The sequence below is a fragment of the Rattus norvegicus genome, chromosome 7 (genome assembly GCF_021556685.1).
Source record: "Rattus norvegicus strain SHRSP/BbbUtx chromosome 7, alternate assembly SHRSP_T2T, whole genome shotgun sequence".
Classification (NCBI taxonomy): domain Eukaryota; kingdom Metazoa; phylum Chordata; class Mammalia; order Rodentia; family Muridae; genus Rattus; species Rattus norvegicus.
This window is the reverse complement of record NC_141540.1, coordinates 12167309-12178004: the sequence shown is the minus strand read 5'-3', so window position 1 is coordinate 12178004 and position 10696 is coordinate 12167309. Positions and strand designations below refer to the sequence as shown.

The 10696-nt window shown below is 40.0% G+C and overlaps 1 pseudogene; it reads right to left on the bottom strand.

Moving 5' to 3' along the window:
• Positions 1 to 241: 241 nt before the first annotated feature.
• Usp15-ps1 (ubiquitin specific peptidase 15, pseudogene 1) lies at positions 242 to 993 on the bottom strand (annotated as a pseudogene).
• Between the last annotated feature and the right edge of the window lie 9703 nt (positions 994 to 10696).

The window sequence follows — 10696 nt, the reverse complement described above, 5'->3', positions numbered from 1 at the left end:
AATCACAAAAAAATCAAGAAAACATAAACTGCTTCAGGATCTGACTATATTAGACAGTGCAACATTTATTTACACTGTGACTTATTCTAAAAGTGATTTGACGTTGAAGGCTTGAAATCTGTAACACATCAATCAAAGTGTAAGTATAAACTTAGGAGATGTCTCCAAGAGTGAACTAGAAAAGATGAAGAACACATGTGTTCTTGCAATTCTGTCAGCTTTGCTCCACTGTGGACTTCGGCATTTGAAGGAGACGCAGCATCATGCAATAGACCACAAGGAGGAGGAGGAGCACTTACTTAGGAGCAGAGGGACCCCTGGGCCACGTTCCGTCTTCATTTTTTTGTTCTATCACTAACACCTGTCCTTGGTATAGGCCGGCATCCTGGATGGTGCTGTCTGGCTTATTCAGTGGCTCAAAAGTGTTACTCAGAGACTTGTTCCACAGTCTGGCCTCCTTTTCATCTGGAATATTGAAGATCTTTCTTATTTCCTTTTCAATTGTGTCTATTGTGTCAGCTTTGCTAAATCTCTGAGTTACAACATTGTTCATATTCCCATTCTCGCAGAGCTTCAGTTCTGTGAGGTAGACTTCCACTTTACAGTGCTTTACAAACATGCCCTGTTCTACCACCTTTCTTGCTATTGGCTCTTGGCCTTCCATCAGCGTGTACCAGCTGACAAGTTTATTCCAGCCCTCAGTCGGCAACAGTATGTAATCCAACTCGTCGATAAAGTGTTCCTTAAGTGACTGAGCATCGCCATCTTTGAGAAGTCCAGAGTTATCGATGGGTCCAGGATAGACATTTTGATCTCCCATCTGGTATTTGTCCCAACTGTCGAAGCCAACATATTTTTTCCACTGTTTGAACTACCGACTATCTACTAGATACCAGGTGTCCCCTTTCCGGAGCGAGGTTTTGAGCAGCGTCGCGATGTCAGAACGCTGGGTGTCCAGGTCCGCCGCTCCGCCTTCCGCCATCTTCTTCCACTAGCGGTAGGGGAGGCGGCAGCGACGGCGGCAGCACGCCCGGGAGCATTGTGGGGTGTTGAATTTTGTCACATCCTTTCTAGGCATCTAATGAAATGTTCATGTGGTTTTTATCTTTCAGTTTCTTTATGTAGTGGATTACTTGGATGGTTTTCCATATATTAAACCATCCCTGCATGTCTGGGACGAAGTCTACTTGATCATGATGGATGATTGTTTTGATGTGCTCTTGGATTTGGTTTGCCAGAATTTTATTGAATATTTTTACGTTGATATCCATAAGGGAAATTGGTCTGAAATTCTCCTTCTTGGTCTTTTGTGTGGTTTTGGTATAAGAGTAATTTTTGCTTCATAGAAGGAATTTGGTAGCGCACTATCTGTTTCAATTTTGTGGAATTGTTTGAATAGTATTGATATGAGGTCTTCTATGAAGGTCTGATAGAGTTCTGGACTGAACCCATCTGGACCTGGGCTCTTTTTGGTTGGGAAATCTTTAATGACTGCTTCTATTTCTTTAAGAGTTGGGTTGTTTAAATGGTTTATCTGTTCCTGATTTAACTTTGGTACCTGGTATCTGTCTAGGAAATTGTCCATTTCCTGCAGATTTTCAAGTTTTGTTGAATATAGGTTTTAGTAGTAGGATCTGATGATTTTTTGAATATCCTCTGATTCTGTATTTATGTCTCCCTTTTCATTTCTGATTTTGTTAATTTGGACACACTCTCTGTGTCCTCTGGTTAGTCTGGCTAAGGATTTATCTATCTTGTTGATTTTCTCAAAGAACCAGCTTTTGGTTGTATTGATTCTTTGTATAGTCCTTTTTGTTTCTACTTGATTGATTTCAGCTCTGAGTTTGGTTTTTCCTGTCTTCTACTCCTCCTGGGTGCATTTGCTTCTTTTTGTTCTAGAGCTTTTAGGTGCACTGTCAAGCTGCTGATATATGCTCTCTCCTGTTTCTTTCTGCAGGCACTCAGAGCTATGAATTTTCTTCTTAGCACAGCTTTTCTTGTGTCCCATAAGTTTGGGTATGTTGTACCTTCATTTTCATAATATTCTAAGAAGTCTTTAATTTCTTTCGTTATTTCTTCCTTGTCCAGGATATCATTTCATAGAGCATTGTTCAACTTCCATGTATATGTGGGCATTCTTCCCTTATTATTATTGAAGATGAGCTTTAGCACATGGTAGTCTGATAGGACGTATGGGATTACTTCTATCTTTCTGTACCTGTTGAGGCCCGTTTTTTGACCAATTATATGGTCAATTTTGGAGAAAGTACCATGAGGAGCTGAGAAGAAGGTATATCCTTTTTCTTTAGGATAGAATGTTCTATAAATATCTGTTAAGTCCATTTGGCTCATGACTTCTCTTAGTCTGTCTACGTCTCTGTTTAATTTCTGTTTCCATGATCTGTCCATTGATGAGAGTGGGGTGTTGAAATCTCCTACTATTATTGTGTGAGGCGCAATGTGTGTTTTGAGCTTTAGTAAGGTTTCTTTTATGTATGTAGGTGCCCTTGTATTTGGGGCATAGATATTTAGGATTGAGAGTTCATCTTGGTGGATTTTTCCTTTGATGAATATGAAGTGTCCTTCCTTATCTTTTTTGATGACTTTTAGTTGAAAATTGATTTTATTTGATATTTGAATGGCTACTCCAGCTTGCTTCTTCAGACCATTTGCTTGGAAAGTTGTTTTCCAGCCTTTCACTCTGAGGTAGTGTCTGTCTTTGTCTCTGAGGTGTGTTTCCTGTAGGCAGCAGAATGCAGGGTCCTCATTGCATATCTAGTTTGTTAATCTATGTCTTTTTACTGGGGAATTGGGGCCATTGATGTTGAGAGATATTAAGAAATAATAATTGCTGCTTCCTGTTATATTCATATTTGGATGTGACATTATGTTCTTGTGCTTTTCTTCTCACTGTTTTGTTGCCAAGAGGATTAGTTTCTTGCTTTTTCTAGGGTACAGCTTGCCTCCTTATGTTGGGCTTTACCATTTATTATCCTTTGTAGGGCTGTATTTGTAGAAAGATATCATGTAAATTTGGTTTTGTCAGGGAATATCTTGGTTTCTCCGTGCATGTTAATTGAGAGTTTTGCTGTATACAGTTACCTGGGCTGGCATTTTGTTCTCTCAGGGTCTGTATGCCATCTGTCCAGGATCTTCTGGTTTTCGTAGTCTCTGGTGAGAAGTGTGGTGTAATTCTGATAGGTCTCCCTTTATGTGTTTCTTGACCTTTTTTCCTTACTGCTTTTAATATTCTTTCTTTGTGCATTTGGTGTTTTGACTATTATGTGATGGGAGGAGTTTCTTTTCTGGTCCAATCTATTTGGAGTTCTGTATGCTTCTTTATGTTTATGGGTATCTCTTTAGGTTAGGGAACTTTTCTTCTATGATTTTTTTTTGAAGATATTCACTGTTCCTCTGAATTTGGAATCTTCACTCTCTTCTATACTTATTTTCCTTAGGTATGAGCTTCTTATTGGGTCCTGGATTTCCTGTATGTTTTGGGCCAGTGTTTTTTTCCATTTTCCATTATCTTTGACAGTTGTGTTGATGATTTCTATGGAAACTTCTGATCCTGAGATTCTCTCTTCTCTCTCTTGTATTCTGTTTGTCATGCTTGTATCTAAAGCTCCTTGTCTCTTGCTTCGGTTTTCTATATCCAAGTTTGTCTCCATTTGTGCTTTCTTTATTGTTTCTATTTCCATTTCCAATTACTTCACCTCTTTGTGTTTTTCTGTAATTTTTTCAGGACTTTTTGTGCTTCCTCTTGAAGGGCTTCTACTCGTTTACTTGTGTTTTTTTTCTGCATTTTCTGAGGGAGTTCTTTATATCTTTCTTAGTGTTCTCCATCATCATGATCAAATGTGATTTTAAATCTAGATCTTGCCTTTGTGGTGTGTTTGAATATTCAGTGTTTGCTTTGGTGGGAGAATTGGGCTCTGATGATGCCATGTAGTCTTGGTTTCTCTTGCTTGGTTACCTGTGCTTGCCTCTTGCCATCTGGTTGTCTCTGGTGTTACCTTGCTTTGGTATTTCTGACAGTGGCTAGACTCTCCTCTAGGCCCTGTGTCAGGAAAGCTGTAGACCTGTTTTCCTGTTTTCTGTCAGCCAATTATGGGAACAGATTGTTCTGTTTTCAGCCGTGTAGTTGTTCCTGTCCACTGTCTTTCAACTGTTCCTGTGGGTCTGTGTGTCCTGAGTCCACCATGCAGGTCACTTGGAGCAGAATAGTCAGTCTTACCTTTGGTCTTTGGCCTCAAGTTGTTTCTTGGGACTGGGTTTCAGCTCTCCATGATGGCAGCAAGCAGAAGGGCTTTCTCCTCCTACTCCTAGGTCTCTGTGCTAAGGGGTCCAGATGGCACTAGGCATTTTCCTCTAGAGTCAGAAATGTGGGCAGAGAGTAGTCTCCTCTGGTTTCCCAGGTGTGTCTGCCCCTCTGAAGGTCTAGATCTCCCTCCTACGGGATTTGGGTTCAGGGAGCTGTTTGACCAAGTCTGTTCAAATCCAGGTGCAATCTGGAACACAGGGCTCCTGCTGCTTTCCTGCCCCAGTCTTCTTGGTCCCAAAGGCCCTATACAGTTTCCTCTTGGGCCAGGGATGTGGGCAAAGGTGGGCAGAAGTGGAGGTCTCTCCTGCCCTTCAGTCTCAGGATTGCTCACACATCTGGGCAGTGAGCTCTCTTTCCCTCAGGGTTTGGGAGCAGGAAGCTGTGGCCAAGATCAGTGAGGTTCGGGCACCAACCCCTACTCCTTCTTTAAAGGGGAAAAATATCCATAGGAGGGGATATGATAGCAAAGTTTAGAGCTGCGTCTCAGGGAATGGCCTTTCAGAGCCTGACCCACATATGGCCCATATATATATATATATATATATATATATATATATATATATATATATATATATATACAGCCACCAAACAACATAAGATTGAGGAAGCTAGAAAATGCATGCTCAAAGGGACTGGATATAGATCTCTCCTGAGAGACCCATCCAGAGCATGTCCAATACCAAGGTCAATGCTAGCAGCAAACCACCGAACTGAGAATAGGACCACCTTGCACATAATTAGAGGAAGTATTGAAAGAATTGAAGGAGCTTGCAACCTGATAAAAACAATGTCAACCAACCAGAGCTTCCAGAGAGTAAACCACTACTGAAGGACTATACATGGACTGACCCAGGGTTCCAACTGCATATGTAGCAGAGAATAGCCTTGTTGGGGCATCAGGGGAAGGGGAAGCCCTTGTTCCTGCCAAGGTTGGACCCCCAGATAAACCCAGATGCTCTTCAACAGAGGAATGGATACATAAATTGTGGTACATCTATATAATTGAGTACTACTTAGCTATCAAAATCTATGACTTCATGAAATTCATAGGCAAATGGGTTGAATTAGAAAATATCATCCTGAGTAAGCTAACCCAATCACAGAAACACATACATGGTATGCACTCACTGATAAGTTAATATTAGCCCCAAAGCTCAAATTACCCAAGATGCAATCCACAGACCACAGGAAACTCAAGAAGAAGGATGACCAAAATGTGGATGCCTAACTCCTCCTTAAAGGGGGGAACACAAACATTCATAGGAAGGGATATGGAGGCAAATTTTAGAGCAGATACTGAAAGAACAGCCATGCAGAGCCTGCCCCATATGTGGCCCATACATACACGGCCACCAAAATTAGATAAGATTGATGAAGCCAAGAAGTGCAGGTGGACAGTAGCCAGATACAAATCTCTCCTGTGAGACACAGCCACAGCCTGTCAAGTACAGAGGTGAACACTAGCATCAAACCAGTGAACTGAGAACAGGACCCCAGTTGGAGGAATTTGAGAAAGAATTGAAAGAACTGAAGGGGCTTGCAACCCTATTAGAACAACAATGCCAACCAACCAGAGCTTTCAGGGACTAAACCACTGCTCAAAGACTATACATGGACTGACCCATGGGTCCAACTGCTTATGTAGCAGAGGATGGCCTTCTTGGGCACCAATGGTGGAAGAGCCCTTATTCCTGCGAAGGTTGTAACCCAAGTGCTAGGGAATGGTTGGGGGGCTATAAGGGGGAATGTATGGGGAGGAGAACACCCTTATAGAAGAAGGGGGTGAAGGGAATAGAGGGTTTATGAACAGGAAACCAGAAAAAGGAATAATATTTGAAATGTAAATAAAGAAATATCCAATAAAAATAATTAAAAAATAGCAATAGAAAAAAAAAAAGAAAATAACAGACCTTTTAAATGTGAAGGGCAGCTGGCAAAAAAAGTATGAATACTATTTTAATGATATAAACTCCAATGGTTTTTATTGAATCTCAACATAGATTAGTGATTATCTAGATGGTAAACCATGTGTATTTCAGAAAGGGATTATCTAAATTCAGGCAGCATATGAAAGAGAATCTATCAGATTATCTTTATTAAGATAGGAAGACCCATCTTACTGGGGTGGCACCATCCCATAGTCTGAGATCCCTTTTGGAATAAAAAGGAGGGAGCAACCTGACCAATAGTAATTATCTTTGTCTGAATTTTGACTGGATGCAATGTTACTAGTGACTCCCTAGCTCCTGCTATTATGCCTTTCTTCAGAAAGTAGAATTTTAACTTTGAAATGTGAGCTAAAGTAAGCCAATCTTTTCTAGTACTGCTTAGACCAGGTAATTTTTATCACAGCAATAAAAATTAATGCAACACCCACTAGAGAAATGCAAACTGCAAGAGATTCCATTTGACCCTATTCAGACAAGAAAACTAATGGGAAATTGCAATGTCTTGTGTTAGACAGTCTACCTTGTTTCAAGAGATGAGAGTGACAGAAGACTTCAGATGTCAACTTATGACCTCTATATATGGATGAGCTTTGACTAGCTGCACATATTAAGACTCCCTGAACCCAATATGTTCTCCATTCTGCTTTTTCATTTTCCTGGCTTATATGTGATAATAGTTATAGTATCGAAAATGTTCTTTAATATTTAAACAAAAATTGTGATTTTTTTTGTCAATGCTAGAAGAGTTCTTAAAATTATCTAAAATAGCCTGTGCAGAGAGCTGAAAGACAGCAGCCAGGAGCTACCGCACAACTGAGAGCAGGGGTAAGAACAACTTTTCTGCTCCAAGTGACCTGACTGGTCAACTCAGGACACACAAAGGCAGAAGTCCTCTGTGACAAGGGAACTTCCATTTTCTGGCTGTACCTGGAACTAAACTGATCCAATCGCACAGCTCCCTGCTCCCAAATCCCATGGGGGAGAGACCTGAACACCCAGAAGTGAGGACCATCCTGAGACCGTAGGACAGACTGCCAGTTCTTCCCACCTTTACCCACATCCCTGGCCCAAGAAGAAAATATATGGAGAGTCTGGACACAGGAATATAGGAGCAGTCAGCAGCAGGAACCTGCATCCTAGGTCTGTACCCAGAACTGAACTGAACTGCACTCCCTGCGCTCAAATCCTGTGGGAGGAAGAACAGAATCCTCAGAAATGCAGACACTCCTGAGAAATCAGAGGAGACTACTCTCTGTCGATATTTTGACACAAGGGGAAATTGCTTAATGCTATCTGTGCCTTCTGGGCACAGAGACACTGGAGCAGTCAGGGCCAGGAACCTACTGGTAACTGCCTTCGCCAAGAGCTGAACGTCAGCTTCCAGGAGCAACTATACACCTGAGAGCAGAACATTCTGTTCCCCAAAACAGCTGAAGAAAACAGGAAAGGAGTTCTTTAGGACTTCTGACACTCAGGCCTATGGGAGGGTCAAGCCACTGTCAGAAACAGCAAGACAAGCTAACACCAGAGACACCCTGATGGCAAGAGGCAAGCACAGGAACCTAAGCAACAGAAACCAAGACTACTTGGCATTATTAGATCCCAGTCCTTCCACCAGAGCAAATATGCCAGAAAAGCAAGTCTTAGATTTAAAAATCACATTTTAGGATAAAGGTGGAGGACATAAATAACTCCCTTAAAGAAATACAGGACAACACAAGTAAACAAGTAGAATCCCTTAAAATTCTACACACAAAAATCCTGTATAGAATTACAGGAAAACACAACCAAACAGGTGAAGGAATTGAACAAAAATGTCCAGGACTTAAAAATGAAAATAGAATCAATAAGGAGAGCACAGAGGCAGACAACTTTGGAAATATAAAACATAGGGAAGAGATCAGGAGTCAACAATGCAAACATCACCGACAGAATACAAGAGATAGAACAGAGAATCTCAGGAGCAGAAGATACTATGTAAAACATCCATACAACCATCAAAGATAGTGTAAAACACTAAAAGCTCCCAGCCCAAAGCATTTGGAAAATCCAGGACATAATGGGAAGATCAAGCCTAAGGATAATAGATACAAAAGAGAGTGAAGACACCCAAAATAAATATATTCAACAAAATTACAGAAGAAAATTTCCCAAACTTGAAGAAAGAGATGCCCATAAACATACAAGATGCCTACAGAACTCAAAATAGATTGGACCAGAAAAGAAATTCCTCCTGTCATATAATAGTCAAAACACCAAATGCAAAAAAACAAAAAAGAATATTAAAAACAGTAGGGGGAAAGGTCAAGTAACATATAATGTTAGACCTATCAGCATTATACCACACTTCTGACCAGAGATTATGAAAGCCAGAAGATCCTGGGCACATGTCATACAGAACCTAAGAGAACACAAATGCCAACCCAGGCTACTATATCAAGCAAAACTCTCAATTATCATAGATAGAGAAACCAAGATATTCCATGACAAAACCAAATATATACATTATCTTTCTACAAATCTATCCCCACAATGGATAATAGATGGAAAATTCCAAAACAAGGAGAGAAATTATGACATACAGAAAGCATGAATATAATCTCCTAGCAATGAAACCAAAAGAATAGAGACACACAAACATAATTTCACCTCTAAATACAAAAATAACAGGAAGCAACAATCACTATTCCTTAATATCTCTAAACATCAATGTACTCAATTCCCCAATAAAAAGACATAAGATAACAGACTGGATATGTAAAGAGGACATAGCATTTTGCTGCACACAGGAAATACACCTCAGAGACAAAGACAGTCACTACCTCAGTGTAAAAGGCTTTCCAAGCAAATAGTCCAAAGAAACAAGTGGAAGTAGCCATTCTAATAGCGAATGAAATTGATTTTAAACCAAAAGTCATCAAAAAACATAAGGAAACACACTTCATATTCATTGAATGAAAAATCCACTTAGATGAACTCTCAATCCTAAATATCTATGCTCCAAATGTAAGGGCACATACATTCAGAAAAGCAACATAGCCAAAGCTCAAAGTGCACATTTCACCTCATACAATAACAGTAGGAGATTTCAACACCCCACTATTATCAATGGACAGATCATGGAAACAGTAATTAAACAGAGACATGGAGAAACTATCAGAAGTTATGAGCCAAATGGACTTAACAGATATTTACAGAACATTCGATCCTAAAACAGAAAAAAAATATCTTCTTCTCAGCACCTCATGGTACCTTCTCCATATAATCGGTCACAAAACAGGCCTCAACAGGAAGATAAAAATAATCCCATGTATCCTATTAGTTCACCATGGACTAAGGCTGGTCTTTCATAACATCAATAACAACAGAGAGCCCACATGTACATGGGAGTTAAACAGTGCTCTACTCAATGATAACTTGGTCAAGGAAGAAATAAAGAATGAAATTAAAGACTTCCTTGAATTTAATGACAACGAAGGTACAACATACCCAAACTTATGGGACACAAGGAAAGCTATGCTAAGAGGAAAACTCATAGCTCTGAGTGCCTCCAAAAAGAAACAGGAGAAAGTGTATATCAGCAGCTTGACAGCACACCAAGAAACTCTAGAAAAAAAGAAGCAAATACACCCAAGAGGAGTAGAAGGGAGGAAATAATCAAACTCAGGGCTGAAATCAACCAAGTATAAACAAAAAGGACTACACAAAGAATCAACAAAACCAACAGCTGGTTCTTTGAGAAAATCCACAAGATAGATGAACCCTTAGCAAGATTAACCACAGGGCACAGAGAGAGTGTCCATTTTAAGAAAATGAGAAATGAAAAAGGACACATAAGAACAAAATTTGAGGAAATTCAAAAAAATCAACAGATCCTTCTCCAAAAACCTATATTCAACAAAACATGAAAATCTGGATGAAATGGACAATTTTATAGAAAAATGCTAAGTACCAAAGCTAAATCAGGAAAAGAGAAAAACCATCTAAATAACTCCATAACTCCTAACAAAATAGAAGAAGTCATTAAAAATTTCCCAAAGAAAAGGAGCCGAGGAAAAGATGGGTTTAGTGCAGAATTTCTCAGATCTTCTTAGGAGACCTCATAGCAATACTGTCCAGACTATTCCACAAAATAGAAAGAGACTGAGCACTAACAATTTCCTCCTATGAAGCAACAATTACTCTTATACCTAAACTACACAAATACCCAATAAGGAAAGAGAACTTCAGCCCAATTTCCCTTATGAATATTGATGCAAAATTACTCAATAAAATTCTTGCAAACCACTCGCTGATCCTGGCCTGCAGCTCATTGCTCCTCAACCTCTTGGGAGAGAGAGCTCACTGCCTGGACAGGTGGACACTCCTGAGACTGAAGAGCGGGAGAGACCTCCAATACTGCCCACCCCTGCCCACATCCCTG